This window comes from Choloepus didactylus, chromosome 7 (assembly GCF_015220235.1).
Source record: "Choloepus didactylus isolate mChoDid1 chromosome 7, mChoDid1.pri, whole genome shotgun sequence".
Taxonomy (NCBI): Eukaryota; Metazoa; Chordata; class Mammalia; order Pilosa; family Megalonychidae; genus Choloepus; species Choloepus didactylus.
The window spans coordinates 4,460,291-4,482,492 of record NC_051313.1 but is presented as its reverse complement, the minus strand read 5'-3'; positions in this window follow the sequence as shown (position 1 = coordinate 4,482,492).

The window sequence follows — 22,202 nt, the reverse complement described above, 5'->3', positions numbered from 1 at the left end:
GAGTAGGAACATGTGGGAAGTAAAGTAGTTATTTTAGGTTAGTTGTCTTTTCCTTACTCCCTTGTTATGGTTTGGTTGAAATGTTTTTTTTTTTATTGTATGTTTTCTTAAATTTTTTCTATATAGTTGATTTTAAAAAGAGAGAGAAGGCATTAATTAAAAAAACAATGAAAAAAGTATGCAGAGCCCCCTTGAGGAGCTGGTGGAGAACACAGGAGTGTTGGGCTTCCCCACCTCGATGGTTGTTGATGTGCTCACAGACATAGGGGACTGGTGGTCTGATGGGTTGAGCCCTCTACCACAGGACTTGCCCTTGGGAAGACTGTTGCTGCCAAAGAGAGCTAGGCCTCCCTAAAAGTGTGCCTAAGAGCCTCCTCCCAAATGCCTCATTGTTGCTCAAATGTGGCCCTCCCTCTCTAGCTAAGCCAACTTGGCAAGTGAAATCACTGCCCTCTACCCTACATGGGATCTGACACCCAGGGGACTGACTCTCCCTGACAACGTGGAATATGACTCCCAGGGAGAAATCTAGACCCAGCATCATGGGATGGAGAATATCTTGACCAAAAGGGGGATGTGAAAAGAAATGAAATAAGCTTCAGTGGCAGAGAGATTCCAAAAGGAACTGAAGAGGTCACTCTGGTGGGCACTCTTATGTACAATATAGACAACCCTTTTTGGGTTCTAAGGAATTGGAATAGCTAGCAGTAAATACCTGAAACTATCAAACTGCAACCCGGAACCCATGAATCTTGAAGATGATTGTATAAAAATGTAGCTTATGAGGGGTGACAATGTGATTGGGAAAACCGTAAGGACCACACTCCCCTTTGTCTAGATTATGGATGGATGAGTATAAAAATGGGGAAAGAAAATAAAAGGCACCCAGTGTTCTTTTTTACTTTAATTGTTCTTTTTCACTTTAGTTTTTATTCTTATTATTTTTGTGTGTGGTAATGAAAATGTCAAAAATTAATTTTGGTGATGAATGCACAACTATATAATTGTACTGTAAACAACTGAATGTATGCTTTGTTTTGCATGACTGCTTGGTATGTGAATATATCTCAAAAATGAATTTAAAAAATGGGGTGGGATTGGGGGGAAAATACAATCAATGCAAACTAGAGACTATAGTTAACAGAAACAGTGTATTATGCTTCCTTCAATATAACATATGTAATATACCAAAGCTAAATGCATATGGGAAGGACACAGAGGAAAGGTATGGGACTCTTGGCATTGGTAATGGTGTCTGACTCTTTATTCTGCTTTAGTTTAATGCTGTCTTTCCTTTTGTTGCTTCCTAGATGTCATGTTTTGCTTTGTTTTGTCTCTCTCTCTTTTTTTTCTTTTTCTCTTGTCTATCTACCTTCTTTGAGTCTTCCTTCTCCTTTGTTGAAGATATGGGGATGTCCTTATATAGATAGTAGTGATGATGGTGAATACATAAATGTGACTATACAGGGAAGCATTGATTGTTTACTTAGGATGGAATGTATGGTATGTGAACAAAACCATCTTAAAAAATGGGTTGATGAAAAAACCTTGTGGGCACAATATTAAGTGAAATAAGACAGAAACATAAGGACAAATATTTCCAGGTCTCACTGATATGAACAAATTATAATATGTAAACTCATATAAAATATGAAATATAAGTTACCAGGATATAGAATAAGGCTTAAGAATGGGAAGTGGTTGCTTATTATGAGCAGAATATTCAACTAGAGTGAACTTAAACATTTGGGAATGGATATAGGTGATGGTAGCACATTGTGAGAATAACTAATAATGCTGAATGGTGTGTGAATGTGATGGAAAGGGGAAGCTCAGAGTCATGTATGTGACCAGAAGGAAAGCTGGAAGTTAAAAGATGGGAATGTATAAACAGTGAATCTTGTGGTGGACAATGTCCATGATTAATTGTACAAATATTACAAGTCTCTCATGAACTAGAAAAAATGCATGACACTATAACTAAAAGATAATAGTAGAGGGGCATATGGGGAAAATATACCTATCACAAAATACATATTACAATTAGCATATTTTATCATTCTTTATCAATAGTAACACATACTACTCCAAAACAATGAATCAATAATGAAGGGGGTGGTTAGGGGTATGGGAGGATTTGCATTTCCTTCTTTTGTGTGTGTGTCTTTATTCTTTTCTGGAGTAATGAAAATGTTCTAAAAATTGAAAAAATTAATTGTGATGGATGCATGGCTGTATGATGGTACCATGGGCAATTGATTGTACATTTTGGATCTTTGGATAGTTGTATGGTATGTGAACAATCTCAATTAAAAAAAGACATAGCTATTATTATAAAAAATAAGTAATTGCCAAAGTAGAATCTACACTTTAAATTAAGTCTTTAATGATGAGGTGAAACATACACTTTTTAGACAAATAATTGAGAATGCTTGTTATCAGTAACTAATTCTAAATAAAATGCAAAATAATATTCTTCTGGCAGAAGGAAAATGATCCCAGATAGGCAGAAGGTATATGAACAAGGAAGAACTGAATACTAATGGTATTGTTAATCAAATGTATACATCTAAATGAATATTAAATATATGAAATAATAATTATGATTTCTGTTGCTTATAACATGAAAAAGGATTTCAAAGCACCATAAATTAATATTTCATAAGAGGGGTAAATGGAGGCAAAGTGTTTTAAAATACATTATCTAGGAAGGATATAAAAAATAAATTTAACTTTGGATTTGATAAGGCAAGAAAAAGTTTGTAGTTTCTCAGGTAACCACTAAATGGATATTAAAATCAGGTGCCTCTTCCATATTAACATAAGATAAAATTTGAGCAAAAATTATCAATCCAAAAGAAGGCATTCAGGAGGAAAAAAAGAACATAAAACAAGGACACAAATAGAAAGCACATGAAAAGAAGTCAGATTTAAATGAAAATTTAACAGCAATTATGTTAAATATAAAAATCTAATTAATATAGAAAGAAAAAATATTTGTGGTATATGCAAATTCATCTAAGACATAAAGAAAGGTTCACAGTAAAAGGTAGAAAAAGAATATACCATGTAAACACTAAATACAGTCAATCTTATGCCATTATGTCATTATCAGGCACTAGGGAAAATAACTGGAAAGTGAGTGTCCTTTCATAATGATACAAAGGTTTAATTTCCCAGGAAAATATAGTGATTTAAAATGCATATACATCAAAGGAGAATTGTGAAAAGATGGCAGAGTTGTGTTGCTGGAAACACAAAATTATTGAACTGGTAGGTACTCCCTGAATTAACCATTTTGAAACTCCAGGGTCTAGTTGAACAGTGTGGCATCCAATAAAGAGCTGGAGGTAGCAGATAAATTGCAATAAATACCAGTGATTTCACTCTCCCTGCAGTGGCTACTATCACCCATTCTCTAGCCCATGGCAGGCAGCAGAGGTACTGCAATGCAGCCTGCTGCCTGGAAGCAATCTGGTACAGATTGCTGATGCCAGGGTGGGATATAAACTTAGTTTCCTAAACTCCTAGGGTGTGTGTTCTGATTGCTGATCACTGCTTTTGATCAGCTACTTCAGAGAGTTGCAGGAACTGAGAGAGTGCTGAATCAAGAAAACAACTGTTTCACAAGCCATAAAAGTAGCTTCCAGTGCACTAATGAGCCCCTCAAACACCCCCTCTCCAATGCAGGTTGAGCCATACTGCTCTCCCATTGTGAGTGGCCCTGTTCCAGAGGGAGCACAGTGGCCTCACTGAACTTGGAAATATGTCTCAGGATCACACAACCAGAATTTCCTCTGAAAGCAGAGAAGCCACTTGCAGACATCTAGAACAGTGGAAAAACCAATGATTTCAAAGCAGCCCAGGACAAAGATTACTTGCATTGTCACACATAGAGCATGAACAAGGGGGTGAAATTCTATTTCCAAGGGAGTAGAGGAGCATTGTAAGTCCTGTAGCATGTAAGAGGAGAAATTCCTAGGCTTTGAGCAGGTACAAGCCCAGGAAAAGAAGAAGGTTCCACAGCTTCATGCAGGCTCATATAAGACAGAGTGGACCCTGAATTTCAGACTTACCTCAGGCTGATCTCCTTGATAGGAAAGCTAAGCTCTGAAGGAAACCACCAGCCAAAGCATACCAATTTGAAAATGATATGAAAGGTGATTTCCTTTCTATTTTTATGTTTTGGTTAGATCTTGTTGCTAAAGAAAATATCATATCACTTGCTAGATATATATTTAAGGAACAGACAGACCAGGGACTAAATCCCAGAGTTAACACTTTAAAATATTAAAATGTACAGTGTGCAAAAAAAATTACAAGACAAAGAAGCAAGAAATGATGGCCCATCTGAAGGAACAATATAAATATCTAGAAACCAAAAAAGATGACAAGACATTGGATATATTGGACAAAACTTTTTAAAAAGATCTGTGATATGTTTAAGGATATAAAGAAAAGCTCAGAGGAAGTTAAAGATATGGGTAAAACAATGAATGAATATGAGAATCTCTTTGAGATTTTATCATTAGGAACCAAACAGAAATACTGGAGTTGAAGACTACAATAACTGAAATGAAAAATTCCATTGAGGGTTTCAATAGTGGATTAGAGCTGGCAGAAGAAAAAATCAGAGATTTTGAAGACAAAGCTGTTGAAAAATCCAGACTGATGATCAGAAAGAAAAGGAATTTAAAAATGAAAACAGAGTCTAAGTGACCTATGTGAAACCATCAAGCATAACAATATAGACATTATTGGAGTCCCAGATGGAGAAGAAAGAGAGGAACAGAAGGAATATTCAAAGAAACAATGGCAGAAAATTATCTGAATTTAGCAAAAGGCATGATTATGCACATTCCAGAGGTCCAATGAATCCCAAGCAGGATAAACTCTAACAGAACCATGGCCAGACACATGGCAATTTAACTGTCCAATGCCAAGGAAAGGGAGAGAGTTCTGAAAGAAGCCAAAGAAAATCAACATATGCCCAAGAGAATACCAGTAAGATTAAGTGCCAGTTACCCATTTAGAAACCACTGAAGAAAGAAGGTAGTGGGAAGAAATATTGAAGGTGCTGAAAGAAAACAATTGCAAACCAATAATTTTATATCTGGTGAGACAGTCTTTGAAAAATGAGGGGGACAGGAAGAGAACAAACATGACGGCTAAGAGAACAGGGCAAAAAAAAAAAAAAAAAAACACCTCAATGAAAAATACTAGATAAAAGCCAGAAGCTGACACAGAACACCAGTTCCAGCAATGCACCAGCTGGACAAGGTCTGCTAAATCCACAGGGACCATGCACTTGGTGAAACTGGGAGTCTGCATTCCGAAACAAGTGAGTAAGTCTGCTGAATGTCTGGCAGGTGTTCTGCAGTGTGGGGAAACTTTGAGTTGGCATTTAGAGGTGGACTAGTTCTTTTTTTAAAAACCCAAAAGCGGCTGCAGATACACCAGCGAGAACCACACAGTGAAGCAAAGCAGGATGGGCTATGAGAGCACCTCAATATCTGGCATGGAAGATAGCCTTTTATACAACTGCTAATTGTCTTGGAGCAAGGAAGGCAGATGTGAGCCAAAAGGGGAAAATAACCATGCCCCTTGCAGCCATCTTCCTGGTGGACTGGGAATGCTCCTGCCCAGTGCTGGAGCCACAGGCCAGAGCTGCTCCAAAAAACCCAGTGTGACAGGAAGTGTTTCCAGCAACACAAGCACATGCCACAATATCAGATGTGGACAATAGCCTTTTGTGCACCCACAGATAATTGTCCCAGAGTTGGGAAGGCACAGCTTTGTGAAAAGGGGGAAATTAACACACCCCATTCAGCCATCCTTACAGCAGGCTGGGAATGCCCCTACACAGCCTGGTGGCCCAGAACTTCCCTTGAGGGATGGCATGCACTTGTGATGTAGCACAGCCTTCCCTCAGGAGAGTTCCTAGAAGGGCATGGCTTGAAATCCCTTGAAATCCCAGGGATTATATACCAATACCAAGGACTTGTGGGTCACTGGCAGAGACAATCTGTGGCAAGACTGAAATGAAGGTTTAGACTCTTGCAACAGCCTTAAACCTCCAAGAACACCTGGGAGGTTTTATTGTTAAAGCTGCTCTCCCTCCCTAACCACTCAGACACATGCCTTACATTCGCAGTGGACAGCACCAACACACACACCCTAACTTGGTGTACCAATTGGATCCCACAAGAATAGACCCTCACACACCACAAAGACAAAGTTGGGGAGAACTGACTTGAGGGGAATGCATGACTCACGAAAGCCATCTGCTGGTTAGAGAAAGTGTACACCACCAAGCTGTAAATTTGACAAATCACAGGTAAGTCTGTGAATACTCCTACATATCACAAAAGAACGCTATCAAGTAAAGCAAATGCCAAGAGGGCAAAAACAAATTTTAAAAAATTTTAAAGCATATGAAAAAGCCAGATGATATGGATAACCCAAACCAAACACCCAAATCAAAAGATCACAGGAGACACAGAACTTGGAGTAATTAATCAAACAACTAAAGACAAACAACAAGAGCATGGCACAGGATATAAAGGATATGAAGGAGACCCTAGAAGAGCATAAAGAAGAAATTGTAAGAGTAAATAAAAAAATAGATGATCTTATGGAAATAAAAGGAACTGTCAACCAAATTAAAAAGATTCTAGATACTCATACTACAAGACTAGAGGAAGCTGAACAACAAATCAGCAACCTCGAGGACAACAGAATGGAAAATGAAAGAACAAAAGAAAGAATGGGGAAAAAATAAAAATGGACCTCAGGGATATGATAGATAAATAAAAATGTCCAAATATAAGACTTATTGGTGTCCCAGAAGGGGAAGAGAAGGGTAAAGGTCTAGAAAGAGTATTCAAAGAAATTGTTGGGCAAAATTCCCCAGCCCTTCCACACAATATCAATACACAAAGCAGTGAACTCCAAATAGAATAAACTCAAATAAAGCCACTCCAAGACATATGCTGATCAGACTGACAAATACTGAAGAGAAGGAGCAAGTTCTGAAAGCAGCAAAAGTAATTGACCATATACAAAGGAAAAACATGAGACTAAGCAGTGACAACTCAGTGGCCACCATGGAGGTGAGAAGGCAGTGGCATGACATTTAAAATTCTGAGAGAGAAAATTTCCAACCAAGAATACTTTATCCAGTAAAGCTCCCTTTCCAATTTGAGGGAGAGCTTAACTTTTTCACAAACAAATGCTGAGAGATTTTGCTAATAAAAGACCTGCCCTACTTCAGATACTAAAGGGAGCCCTACTGACAAAGAAACAAAGAAGAAGAGAGAGGTATAAAGAAAGGTTCAGTACTAAAGAGATTCAATATTGGTTCATTAAAGAACAATAAGAAAGAGAGGGGAAAAATATATTTGACAACATAAACCAAAGGTTAGGATGGCTGATTCAAGAAATGCCATCACAGTTATAACATTCAATGTAAATGGATTAAACTCTCCAATTAAAAGATAAAGATTGGCAGAATGAATCAAAAAATATGAACCATCAATATGTTGCATGCAAGAGACCCATCAGACACAGGGACACAAAGAAATTGAAAGTGAAAGGATAGAAAAAATATTTCATGCAAGCTAAAGCCAAAAGAAAGCAGGAGTAGCTATATTAATTTCAGATAAAATAGACCTTAAATGCAAGGATGTTATGAGAGACAAAGAAGGCCACTACATACTTATAAAAGGGGCAATTCAACAAGAAAAAATAACAATCAGAAATGTTTATGCACCCAGTCATGGTGCCACAAAATACATGAGACCAAAGGAAGCAATTGGTGTCTCCACAGTAATTATTGGAGACTTCAGCAACATCAGTCTCCCCTATGGAGAGATCAACCAGACAGAGACCAACAAGCAAATTCAAAACCTAAACAATCTGATAAATGAATTTGATTTAACAGACATATATAGAACATTACATTCCAAATCACCAGGATACACATTTTTCTCTAGTGATCATGGAACTTTCTCCAGAATATACCATATGCTAGAACATAAAACAAGCCTCAATAAATTTTAAAAATATTGAAATTAATCAAAGCACATTCTCTGACCACAATGGAATGCAATTAGAAGTCAATAACCATCAGAGACTTAGAAAATTCAGAAACACCTGGAGGTTAAAAATGAGGGGGAGATGAAAACATTTCTGGATAATCAAAAGCTAAGGGATTTCATCACTAGTAGTTCAGTCCTATAAGAAATGCTAAAGGGAATTGTGCAGGTTGAAAGGAAGGGACACTAAACAATGGACTGAAACCACATGAAGAATAAAGATTTCTGGTGAAGATCACATGGTAAATATAAATACCAATACTACTGTATTTTTGATTTATAACTCCACTATTTACTTCCTACAGGATCTAAATACATTAAGTTTAATGATAAATCAGCAGTTTTGTACTCAATGTAAAATATGTAATTTTTGACAAGAACTACATAAAGGTGGGGGTGTGGAGGAGTATAGGAACATAGTTTATGTGTCCTATTGAAGGTAAGTTGGTATCAAAGAAAACAAGATTGTTATAGACTTAAGATGTTAAATTTAAGCCCCATGGTAAACACAAAGTATCAGAGAAAATGATCATAGGGATGAAAAGTAGAGTATGGGTAATGAGAAGTGGGGTAAGGGGCATTGGGGAGTTGAGAAATTAGTATAGGGTTTCTGGGGTGAGGGGAAATTTCTAGTAATGGATGGTGGGAAGGTGATGGCATGTCCCGGCCGGTGGACGTTCAACGGAAGCTCCAAATCCTGTGAGGGAGGAATGGTATGGGACAAGAGATGCGAGGAATGACAGCAAGACAGGTTTCTGATCAAGCTGCAAAACTTTATTGAAGAGGCAGGGTATATATACCCTAAGGTAGAGGGAGTGGCTAGTACGAACGGGTGGCAGCCTAGGATTGGCTGCTGCTGTTGCTAGGGCGGATGGCAGATGTAAGGCTAGCACAGGATTGGTAGATGCTGTTGCCGGGTAGAAGGCAGGTAGTAAAGCTAGCACCCTAGATGTGAATCTTAGGCGCGAACGGCTATCACTTCCATAGAAGGCTGAGGGCAACTTAAACTGTTGTTACATTAGCCCCAGCTATTATGTTGCATATCTCCGGCATCGCTGAGGGTGGATTTCATACATGCTACCTTAATCGTCCCCAACATCTCCTCCCTTTGTTTTTCAAAAGGATGGAGGAAGAATGCTGATCGAGCACTCTTTTGGCATTAACCTGCTGGGGGAAATAGAGGCCTCATTCCCCAAGTTGTTTGTGGCTCTGTTTTTCTGGGGAGGGAGTTTTTGGCAGAGCAAAACCCCTATGCAAATGAGGCATATTTCTCAAGGAGCTCGAAAATGGCCTTTAGTTGCTTTGGCCCTCCTTTGCAGTGCTTTGCCTCGCACCCAGCGGTACCAATCATAGCATACGCTAGAAGCATACTTTCGAGTTATATGCTGCTCCCGTAGGAGGGGTTTCTTACCCGTAAGGGTGGGTAGCAGTCAGATGATCTGGATCCAAACCCTGGTCAGCGAGGTGAAGCCGGTGATAATGCACTTGAATAGGCTTGCTTAGGGCAGAGTCAATTTGATCCTTAACTAGCTGTATTATTCTTTTTATGGCCCAAGGAGCAAAAGATATTATAAGGATTATGGTTATTAAGGGGCCTAATATAGGAAGGAGGTAAGGGAGGATTCCATTAAGTCCCCAGGAGATACCTCCTTGGGTTTCTCGCTCACGTTTGCGATTTTCAATTCCTTCCCTAAGTTTGGTCATAGAATCCTTAACTATGCCAGAATGGTCAGCATAAAAACAACATTCCTCGCCCAGCGCAGCACAAAGCCCTCCTTGCTTAAGGAAAAGCAGATCTAAGCCTCTCCTGTTTTGGAGAACAACCTCCGATAGGGACGTAAGGGATTTTTCAAGATGGGTAATGGAGGTTTCAATGCGGGCTAAATCTTCGTCTATAGCAGCTCTTAGGTGGGAGAAGCCTTGGTTTTGGAGAACGATAGAGGCAATTCCGGTGCCTAGGCCAGTAATACCTAAAAGAGAAGCAATAGTAACAACCGTAACAAGTTCTCTTTTCTTTCTTAGCATGGCTGGAGACTGCGCGACCAAGTGGTGATAAAGGTCTTCCTCTGTATGAAAGAGGACATGGGGTAACACAGCCACTAAGAGGCACATTTCCCGTTTCAGTTAGGGCTTTTGCTGATACGCAAGGAGTAAGCCCCGTAGAAGAGCACAGCCATTTTGCCCCTGTTGGGGGGATATAGAATTTACCAGGCAATGGAGAGGACGACTGTGCACAGACTGTTTTTAAGGAGGCAGAAATATTACCAATACAATGCCCAGAGTGAAGAACGGATTGCATAGTGAGACCGATTTTTTTGCATTCCAAGGGCATTGGGAAGGATTGTCTTCATTAGAAGTATTAAATGTAACATTAAGAGCTATAGCATCATAATAAGGAGGCTTGGCAGAGAAACACAGCCAACAACTACGAGTAAAATTAGGCTGGGAGGAGTTTAGAGAGAGAAAGGTGCTTGGAGTAGTGGCCAAAGCGGGCTGTCAAATGATATGGACGGGCTTGAGGACGACAATATTGGGATGCTAATAAAAGGGGGAGTAGTGGGGTGAATTTTGGAAAGATTTGTACGGGGCGTGCTCGGGACAGGAGGGGTAGCTGGAGGCACGAGCACTACATTTGGTCCAATGGCAGAAGGTTTTTGCTGTACTGCTTCCTTCTTTATTAGAATAAGGCTTCCTGGGTCGGTTGATGAAATAAGTAGATTCTAAAGCCCCATGTCCGACCGTTTAACCAAGAGTTATCAGTGGGGAGTTGTACGGTGAGATTTAATTTTTCACAATTTGAGTCACCAAATGTAGATAAGGTGGTGCGTTTACTGAGTGTGCAGCCAAGGGGGGACCCTTTTAGAGTTAGGTAATGATCAGTGGCGTAAGGCTTCCATGAGTGGCTAATGTTTCACATCCCCAATATGCACAGTAGTATTGGTTGGGGCATTACAGTACGTTTTCCAGGGTTTGAGGATGGGCACATGTAATATTGGGCTTGATTCCACCAGTGGGGCGTACGAGGAGTGGGAATAGATCAGTTGCTTGACAAGAAAGGAAGGTCGCCCTGCTGTAACTGGGTTTGTATAACTGTGGAATCTTCCCATCGTGCCAAGGTCCATTTCCAAGGCTGATGGGGGTTGGAGTTGCCGAAGGTGGCATGCACACTTTGCAGGAGAAAATATAAGGCGGCAACTTTAAATGGCAGTAGGCATAACAAAGCCATACTAATAGAGGCTATAGGTTCTTCCCTGTTAAGGGAGACAAGCTAGCAAAGTACACCCTACAATGCACAAATATGCTATAGCAAGCAGGAATCTTTCTAACGATTCCAATCTTTTGGGGCAACGTTGCTAATCCGGCTGCAAACAGCAAAGCCAGAAGACCAATTAAGAAAAGCCAATAGTAATTCAAGTGGTAATTCATGTGATTAGTGATGGAATAAACCTGTAAGCAGGACTTCTTTCCACTTCCGGTTGTGTGCGGACTGGTGTCTCCGGATGGGTTATAGCAGGAGTTATTGATGCGCTGGAAGAGAAAAGAAAGACATTTTTCTCAGGGAGAGGCTTCTACCCTGGAAAGGTTATTATTAAGAGGAGGGGAAGGAAGTGTCTCAGGGGTTTGTTTCGGCAATGAAGAATTAATATGTTTTATCAGCCGTTCTGGAAGCCAGCGAGGACCTTCCCTCTTTTGATCGTATATGCAAGCAGAGCCTCGTCCCCACCCCCAAATAATCACGGGGTCAGGCCCATTCCATTCTGACGTTAAGGGGTCACGCCACATAACAGTGGCTTGTTGCGTTTGCGTTTTGGGATGCCAATGTCTGTCAGCTGCAGATTGTCCTTCATCATCCAGAGTTAGGAAGTTAAGAACAAAAAGAGCGTGATGTAAAAGGTCTCGAGGTCGTTGTTTTGTGAGATTGAGAGTACTTTCGGCTAAACGGCACAGGGCATTTTTTAAGGTGCGATGTGCTCGTTCTACCATTCCTTGCCCCTGGGGGTTATATGGTATTCCCGTGATATGCTTAATTTGTAATTGTTGACAGAAGGTTTGAAAATTTTTTCCAGTATATCCAGGCCCATTGTCTGTTTTAATGATTTTAGGTTGGCCTAAAGTAGCGAAGCAATGTAGTAAATGAGAAATAACATGCTTCGAAGCTTCTCCTGTTTGCAAACTAGCTTGAGAAATGGCCAGGTTGCTTACAATTATAGCATGTTGGAGGCTTTGCTTGTGCCGCAAATTTTTGTGCTGCGCTGCAAAATTTTGAAGAGCGGCGCCAATAGCTATTCCAAGGGTTTGAGTGGGCCCGATGCCAGAACAGAGCTTTATGTAATTATTAAGGCTAGTATTACGAAAGGGACGGATTGCTGCTTGGCAGGCAGCGTTAGCATTTTCATAGGCCAGGTGTTTAATAAAATCACTTTCGTTTTCGCTAGCCCCAAATAAGCGCTCAGCCATGTTTTGCAGGCGGCTAAGGAAATCAGTATACGGCTCATCAGGCCCCTGTCTTAATTTAGCAAGAGAGGCAGTGGCGGCGCCCTTTTGCGGAAGTTTTTTCCATGCTCTAAGCGCGGCCATTTGTATTTGCGCTAAGAGACCTGGGGGGAATTGAGCCTGCTTATCACTTTGATGGTAGGGACTTTGACCTAAAAATTTATTTAAGGTCCAAGTTTTAGAAGTGGCCTTACGGGCATTGCGGGTGGCATACTTTTTACAATGCTCCTCATAATCAGATTTCCATAACAGGAAATCACCGCCAGACAAGGCAGCTCTGGCTAGCTGGAACCAATCGTTAGGAATAAGTTCCTTTTCACTAAGGCTCTCCAGCAGGGCGAGCATGAAGGGAGCGGTAGCGCCATAATCACTCACTGCCTTTTTTAATTTCTCTAGATATGTTAGACTAAGTTTTTTATATTTAGCAGTTGAGGTGGAACCAGCTTCCTCCTGCTCTCCTTCGCTAGAATCGGGGGAATCTGATTTATTACTCTCCTCGCTATCGCTACCAGAATCGCCATTTTTGGAGCCCGCGACACCATGTTGAGAACCGGCAGCGCCATTTTGGGAGCCGGCGACGCCCATTTGAGAATCTCGAGTCTGACTAGCGTAACCGGAAAAGCATAGGCGCGGCGAGTACAATGGAGGCGCGATGAGCGGGCATTTTCTGGAAGCGAAAGGGCTGCAATGCTTTGAGTTGCCGACCGGAGGTCCGCGAGCAAATCGGCAGTATGCTGCCGCTCCTGTTTAAAAGTTTCTCTAAAATTATCAGCGTGTAGCCGGAGATTTTCTGTGGCTTCTTCTAAAGCATGAAACTGAGATAAGGGCATGACTGGATAAAATGAGAATATGGTTGAAAAAATCGGGTGCATAAGGGGGTGGCCGAAACGGAGGAAGGGGAGTTGTTTTCTAAAGAGGGAGAAATTTTAACCTCCTGTTCCTTCAAAGAGGGAGAAATTTTAGCCTTGGTTTGATTTCATACTGATCGGGCGACAAACTGACTTGACTGGTTGGGGTATTTGGCCTATCCCTGTTAGAATTTTCGTTTAAAGGATATTCAGGCATGTTAATAATTACTGAGCCGCATGCTGAAGCAGGGCGAGAGGTGCTCTCTCAAAGCTTCCCTCTCCTAATTTACAGAGGTTTTGAACGTCTGGAGCTGAAGAGTGGACTTTTAGAATTTCATTAATTAGGTTCCAATAAGAAAAGGCAGTAACCGGGACCTTTTCAGGACCAAAGGTTCGAAAATAATCTTTTAAAACAATCTCCAACTCTTATTAGCCAGCACTGGTGATCTATAGTACCTTCTTGAGGGAACCAAGGGCAGGTTTGTAACAGGAAATTAAAAAAGCGCGTGAGATCTTTTTTCTTAACTCGTGTTCCTCGTGCCTTGAGTGATTGCTTAACTTGACTAACATATAATTCGTGTTGGGAAATTCCTTGTCCCATGATAAGGGTGGGGGGGCTTACCTTTTGTTGCTTTCTTTTCTTCTTCTTCTTTCCTTTCGCCGACACTGATCAACTGGTGAACGGATCTGTCTCGCGAGCGCGCTTCCCCGCGGTGATCCCTGGTGTGGTTTTCTTTCTTTCTTTGACTGCTGAACGGATCTGTCTCGCGACCGAGTTTATTCGCAGCGATCCCGGGTGCGGTGAGTGTGAGGTACCTCTCTCCTTGAGTGCGGCGTTCTGTCTCTCACAGAACTTCGAGCCCCACGTTGGGCGCCAGTTTGTCCCGGCCGGCGGGATTGTCAACGGAAGCTCCAAATCCTGTGAGGGGAGGAATGGTATGGGACAAGAGACGCGAGGAATGACAGCAAGACAGGTTTCTGATCAAGCTGCAAAACTTTATGAAGAGGCAGGGTATATATACCCTAAGGTAGAGGGAGTGGCTAGTACGAACGGGTGGCGGCCTAGGATTGGCTGCTGCTGTTGCTAGGGCGGATGGCAGATGTAAGGCTAGCACAGGATTGGTAGATGCTGTTGCCGGGTAGAAGGCAGGTAGTAAAGCTAGCACCCTAGATGTGAATCTTAGGTGCAAACGGCTATCACTTCCATAGAAGGCTGAGGGCAACTTAAACTGTTGTTACATTAGCCCCAGCTATTATGTTGCATATCTCCGGCATCGCTGAGGGTGGATTTTATACATGCTACCTTAATCGTCCCCAACACACGGCCCCCAGCGGGCTAGTGCAGCCCCCACCCCGGGTCAAGACGCCATGTCCTAATGTAACCCAGTAGCAGAATGCATTGAAACTGCAAACCTGATCACAGGTGGAAAATCCCAGCATCCTAGGTTCAAGGAACCGTTGACCCAGAGAAGAGCCAGCCTCTTGCATCTCTATTTATTTATTCATTCAGGCAGCAAATATTTACTCAGTGCCCTTTGGTAAGTACGGGGATATGGTGCACAAGAGACAGAAATCCCTCACTCCCATGATAGTTAAATTCTGCCGGGGAAGACAGAAAGGGTAAAAGCAAAAGAAGAGAAAAGTAAATAAAGTGATTTCCGGAAATGGGAGGTGGCAAGAAGAAACAATGAAGCGGGGGGTCGGGGGACGATGGTCACGGGGCCTGGGGGTGGCTTGCTGAGAGGCCGTTCGCACTGACGTGTGGGGCGGGGAGGGGAAGGAGGGGGCCCTGGCCGTGGCGAGTGGGGGCCTCGGGTCTAGAGCAGGCAGAGTGGGGAGAGGCAAGGGTGGGAGAGCAACAGCTGACAACACAGAGCTCCCGCCGCATGGCCCGTCATGAAACACTCTAATTCCACGGCTCCCTTGGGCAGGCGAGACACCTGCAGCCCAGACAGGTGACAGACCCACCTGAGGGCCGCACGTCTGCGTGCCTAACTGCAAAGCATGCGCTTTCCCCGGCCGCCACACTGCCTCCGACGGGCCGGATGACGAGAGGAAGAAGATGTCCGCTCCTCTCCGGGTCCCTAGAGCTCCGCCCGGATCGGATTCCCACCGGTGAAGTGCAAGAGAGCACCGGTGCCGTCCCGTGACGGGGCCGTCGGCTGGCTCAGGGCGGCGGCCCTGGCGTGGGTTTCCTGAGTCATTATACTGGGTCTTTCTTTAAATAAGTAAACCTCATCTGGAAGTTGGAAGAATTTTATTATATAAAAGTTGTGAGTCAACGAATAATTTCATTGGATGAATTTTCTAGGCCATGAAATTGCTTCTTTCCACCTGTGTCTCGTGTAAACACAGACGGGTAGTGGAAGTGCGGAGAGCAGGCTGTGCCGGTGCTGCAGCCACAGCCATTTCACCATTGCCACGGCCCTGCTCGGCCCCACCAATTCCCAGCTCTCGGCCCTCGGTTTTCCAATTACATTTATTTCAACACTACTTCTCAGGCCATAAATGCATAACTCATTCTCTCTCTCTCTCTCTGTCTCTCTCTCTCTCTCACACACACTCACACACACATGCACAGGCAGGCACGCACATGCACACATGCACCTTCCCCGGAGAAGTGAGCCCTTTGGAAGCCTCCTGGGGCAGAACGGACTGGATCACACGCAGATTAGAACACAGAGCAGGGCCGAGGCTGCCTCCGTCAGCCCCATTGGAAGAGGCCAGCTGGAAGCGTCTTCTCCAGGTCAAGATTCTGCCACAGTGGCTCCGGGGCCCCGACCCAGCAGCCCCCGCACGCCCATGAGCACGGGTATCAGGACAGAAGGGGCAGCGGTGAAGGGGCCGGCGGCTGGTGTCCCTGCCCCTGGGGATGAGCAGGGAGAGCTGGGCCTGGTGGTTGGGGGTCACTGAGCCCAGAACCTGCTATTTCCTCCAGGGAAGCCCCTCCCTTGGTGCATCATTTTTCCCAATTCAGGATTGACAAAAAGTCTATCTTGTGGTGGAACCTGAACTAGGAAGATCACGTCTATATGAAAATCGTTGTTCTCTGGCCCCAGTAGATTGTGATTTCCCTGGGTGGAGCTGGTTTTCCCGAGCCCATCTGCCAGCCCAGCGCCCGGAGCTTCCTTCCTCTGCTGTGGCTGCCTTGGGGGTCTCCCAGGAGGAACTTCCACATTGAGAACAAACCCATGGCAGGTGGGAAAGGAGAGGGGGACATGGCCTCTCCCCTGCGGGCCACTCGTGGGCATTGCTCCCAAGTGTGGAACACGTGTGTGCCGCGTTTCATAAAACAGCACAAGAGCACATCGCTTCTGTTCTCCACCTTTTAGGGTGGGCCTGCTCTGATTAGTTCTGTAACTGAGATTTTATTATTAAGTATTAAGCTGTGATTATGGAAAGAGGTTCTCTGTCCCCCAGCGCTGCACTCACGTGTATCTGTAACTTCCCTGACGTTGGTGGCACCAGCTCCCACACCAGCACTGCATCCCCGGGCCCACAGTTTGCAAGCATCAGAGGGAGCCTCGAATCTCATCACAAGTCTAGTCCCCCAGGAAGGGAGCTACAGGAGGAGGAATCGCCAGCACGGGCCACGGCACCCACACAGGAGGATGCTCCGAGGCCTCCGTGGAGGTTTCACCACCGACGGTCGCGAGATACGCTTGCTCTGCCTGGAAAACCGCCTCCTTTGTCGGACACGTCGCTGGCTCCGTCCTGGAGGAAGCTGCCCGTCAGCTGCCTCTGAGGAGCGAGGAGCTGGCTGAGTCACCCACATCCTCTCCTCGGCGCTGGGAAAGGGCCGGCCGGGGTCCAGGGCAGTTTCAGAAGAGGAACTTCAGGGGCGAGAGTTTGACGCGAGCCCACGCGGGGAGAGGAGGGAGGGTGGGGCGGGCAAAGGCGCACAGGGGGTCTGTCAAGAGCTGCAGAGGCGGGGGGCGAGGGGGGGACAGGAGGTGGGCACCGAGGCCCCCATCACCAGAGGCGCGCAGAGCCCAGCCCCGTCCTCCCGGAGCGGTTCATCGGAGGGGAGGGCTTCCTCTAGGCACAAAACCTCGAGCCCTGGGCAGGAGCCCAGACGGCACACCTGGGGGGAGGAAGGCGACCCCGGACACATCCACTTCGGTTCCAAGGGCTCTTCCAGTTGGCAGCAAATCGCAGTTTCCTCGAGGATGACAGACAGTAGAATCTGTCTGTCGAGTTGGAATCTGGGGGAAAGGCAGCCGGGATGATGGAGGGGAGCAAAGGCTGTGAGCAGGGGCACCGAGACACCCGGTGACTCCAGGGTTTTATGTCGTGGACATGACAAACAGGCCTGGAGTGTGGGTGAATAGTAGGCTCTTCCCCCAAATCACTGGAAACAGGCAAGGAATAAATAGGACCTCAGCAAATATTTAAATTCAGTTCGTTCAATTCATTTATTCCATTCATTCAGCAAACTTTTGTTGAGTACCCGCTGAACTTGTGGGTTGACGTGGCCCCCGACCAAGGTGCTCTTGGGTCATTGAGAAGACATATTACAGTGAAACATTGTAAAAGAAATGACCAGAAATGGGAACAGGAGCTTGGAGCCCGGAGCAAGGGCCTGGGGGGTGGGGGATGCGGCGTGGGGGTCCGTGATGTTCTCCTGGCTGGGGGTGCCCAAACTTCACCAAGTGGAGTGGGGGCTGGAGCGAGGAAAGGAGGTGGGGGGAGGAAAGGGGGTTCCGGGGGCCCGGGGGCAGCGGGGAGCAGAGCAGGAAGGAGCCCTGGGGGGGGCCCGAGGGGCGGCGGTGCGGAGCCCAAGGCACCGGGGTGGGTGTCGGCCTCCTGTGGCCGCAGACTCAGGCACTAACAACCGTCACGTGCGCCACTTCCGTGCTGGAGGTCGGAAGGCCAAACCCGTTTCACCGGGCAGGATCTTTGGCTCCGGCGTGCAATATTTTGGGGGTGACCCCTGCAGGAGCTGGCAGTAGGGTGTTGGGGAAGGGAGGAACCAGTCAGGTGGGGGTGGCGTTACCAAGTGAACCAGCCAACACAGAGGAAGGGGCATTCTTGTCACTGTTCACAGAAAGCCACTGGATAGAGAATAGGTTACAGAACCGGGAGAGTTTGAGTTGGAGTCGGGGAAAGGCAGCCGGGATGATGGAGGGGAGCAAAGGCTGTGAGCAGGGGCACCGAGACGCCCAGTGACTCCAGGGTTTTATGTCACGGATGTGACAAACAGGCCTGGGGTGCGGGACACTCTGAGGGAGCCCCTGCAGGTCCAGGGCCCAGCCGAGGGGCAGTGGAAGCCAGGCCCAGCCCGCACGGCCGTCCGCGGGCAGGGGGAGCTGAGGGGGTCGGGTCTCTGCGATTCCAGCTTTCTTGGCTCTTGACACTACATGTGAAGGACAAAGTGGACACCAAAAAACCCCACCAAAAAACCCACATTTATAGAGCTAGTGTAATTATGCTTCCGAGTAACTGTCTACCTGGTGGGGTTTCCCTTTCAGGGGTCCTTTCAGGGGCCCTTTCAGGGGGTCGGGGCTCCCCAGCTGCCATAGAATGGGACCAGGGGCCCTTACCAGCCCGGACCCCCTCCACAGGCCTCTCCCATTCGCCACCCCTGGAGCTCAGTGCGACCTCAGAGATGGGGGGAGAGCCAGAGGTGGGGGACAAAGGCTCCGTCCCCCCACAGTGGTGCCAGGACCTGGCGGTGGGCCCGCCGTCCCCTCCAGCTGGGCGCAGCGCCTTCCCTCCCACAGGCATCTGTCCCGCAGCCCCGGTGGGAGGGTGGCTCGGAGCTGCCCATCAGGTGGCCGCGGAGGCTGTGATCACCCCAGAGGCGGGCGACGGGCACGACAACCCGTAATAACCGTAATTACAGTCCTGGTGTTTCCTCAGCTCCACTTGGAAGTGTCCATCAGAAGAAATTTGGAAGAATTGCTTATTGGAGGCTGCCACCAAGCGGAGGTGGTGTGATTTCCTTGGGGAAGGGGTGTCTCCTGACCCACACACAGCGTGGCCCTGACCCACGAGGGGGCCCAGCTGGACCCCATCTTCCAGCCCCGCTTTTCTCCCTCCCGCTCTCCACTCTGCCCACCCCCCGCCTGCTGGTGGGGGCGGAAACGAGCACCTGCGGCCCCCCAGCTCCCGGCCCTGCCCAGCGGCGAGCTCCAGCCTCCTGGGGAATGGCTGTCGGAAGCCAGCGCTGGCCGCCCGCTGCGGTGACTAACAGCCACCTGGGCTGCCGCTCGGCCGCTGCGTCTATTTGGGGAACATTGCGCTGTCGAGGGTACATTTGGGCACAAGCTAAGGCTTTACTTACAGGAGCCTGTTTTAGTTCCCCAGCTGCTACAGCACACACCAGGCCGCGGGGCGGCTTACGCATGGGAATTCACCGGCTCACAGCTTTGAGGTTCCAAGTCCAAAGCCCAGCGTCAGCCAGACGATGCTTTTTCCTCGGAGACTGCGGCGTTTTGGGGGGCTGCCGCACGCCTCGGTCCTCAGCTCTTCCATCACACGGCGATGCACACAGTGGTGGCCTCTCCGTCCCCTTCTGTGTCCCGTTGGCTTCCAGCTTCTGGCTTCCCCTCTGGCTTCTCTCTCCAGCCTTATGAGGCCCCCGGGGAGAGGAGTGAGACCCCCCCCTCCACGCCACAGGGCCCCAAGGTCCACAGGAATGGATCAAAGAACATGTTTTTCTGGGGTGCTTAAGTCAATCTGCCAAAGAGCACATCAGAGAGCTGGAAGTTCAGTCCGGGAACAAATAGGGGTTGCAGCCATGCACCGGGCCCTGTGCTGGATTTGGGGGTACCCTCTGGAACAAGGAAGGCAGTTTCTCCCTCCCTGTGTTTAGTGGGGGACAGAGAGTAAAGAGAGAGCCGTGGGGAAGCAGAAGGGGCCTCCAACCTGGCAGAGGGCAGGGTGGGATGTGTAGGAGTTCACCAGGGAAGGGGGGCAGCGGGCCTCCCAGGCGGGGGGAACACCCAGGCCAGGCAAGGGGCAGGGGCGGCACTGACAGGTGGAGGCAACAGAGCGGCCCATGGGGCACAACCGAGGGGCGCGGGTGGGGAGGGAGGCGCTGACGAGCTGGGTGGGGAGGACACCGGCCTCTGAGCAGCCGGGGCGTCGGGTGTGGGGGAGCCCTGAAGAGGGTCACTCAGCCACGGCAGCCACAGCACGAGCGGCTGGCCATTTGGAAAACTCCCATGGCTGCAGTCTGGGGAGCAGAAGGCGGTTTTCGGGGCCCAGGGGTGAGATCCCCGTGGCTGGAGCGAGCAGGTGGCTCAGGCGGAGCCCCCGGACATGGCTGCCCCTGCGGCCTCCCCAGCCCACCAGCCTCCCGGCGTTTCCATACCTTGGGGGGTGTCAGGGTCCCACCCCTGTCCTGGTCATCTTCCTTTCCAGAGTATTCACCCGGGCCGGGCAGCAAGTGTGCGAGAGATGGAAACTTCATCTGTGCACCCTTCTGCGGAGGCGGCGGTGCCCTTGGGAGGGGCCGAGCGGGACGGGGCCTGGCCCTGACCCCTCCAGGCCCTGCCTGACGCTGTCCCGGAGAGCCCCCGGCACCTCCTCCTCACGGCGGGCAGCGAGCCCAGCGGGGGCTGCAGGTGGGGGCATAACACCTGTGGAGCACATGCCGGCAAAGCCGGGGCATCTGGAGGAAATGGGACCACGCGGGGAGGCTGCTGGGGCTCAGGAGGGAGCGGACGGCAAACTCCCCCGAGAATCCCCTGAGGTGGGGGAACTGGTGGCTGCCGGGGTCGTCCTGCCTCGGGCCCCCAGGGCCTCGCTCACCCCTCTGCAGCCCCCATCCCAGCTCCCCAGGGGTGACACCTCACGGCTATACGACGGCCATCGGCACTGCCCGGCAGACACTTGTACGAGTCCTCCATTCCGGGGCTTGTGGTTTGGCAAAAAGAGCATGTTTTTCACACACAAAACAACTGAACTAAAATAGCATTAAGATGCTGGCTTGCACCAAAACAGCCTAGGAAATTCAGAATTATGGTGAAGTCTGTCCTGCATTCACCCCGCCTGCGCCTGGAGCTGCTTCTCCTGTGGAGACCCCGAGCGGGTGGGCATGGGGGTCACGCCAGGGGATGGTAAGACTGGGGTGGGTTCCCCCGGTGCCAGCGGCTGAGCCCTGGGCCCAGAGCCCCTGGTCCTGCCAGCCCTGCCCTGGCTCCCGGGCCCGACTGCACCCCCCCTGCTGCCACGGGCTCACCCTCCACGGACCGGTACGCGGGAGGCCAGCGGGCACTTGCAAGGATGGAGGAGAAAGGAGCCCCCAAGGGGGAACAGCAGGGGCTGACCGCGTCCAAGCGCGGCCTTACGGTGCTGGGCCCGCTGCACTCGGACAACGCGGGAACTGGAACCATCCTGATTTCAGGTTTCATCGAGAGGTGGTCAAAAGACCTGCCCCCTCTGAGAGGATGTGCAGCCATTTGCTCTAATTATTTGTAGTGAAATCAATCACTGACTCTTTGGATGTGTTTTGGGAAGAAATTTCTGTCATTCCAGAATTTGCCAGGGCTTTTGCAATGAAAACTTCCCCCATGTTTTTAAAAGGAGCCAAGAGTCGTCTGAGAGCTCAGCAATGGGCCAGCTGCATTTTTAAAAGCGTGGAGGGCACCCCCAGGCCTTGGGGAGCTGCCCGGGTCTGACCCACACACCGGGAGGATCAGAGAAGGTGAGACACCCCTGCACGTACGAGAACCCCAAAGGGCGTTTATACAAGCAAAACCAAACGAGCTGCCAGCTCCTCACCCCGTAGCTCTCAGGAATCGGTCTCCGTGATGGC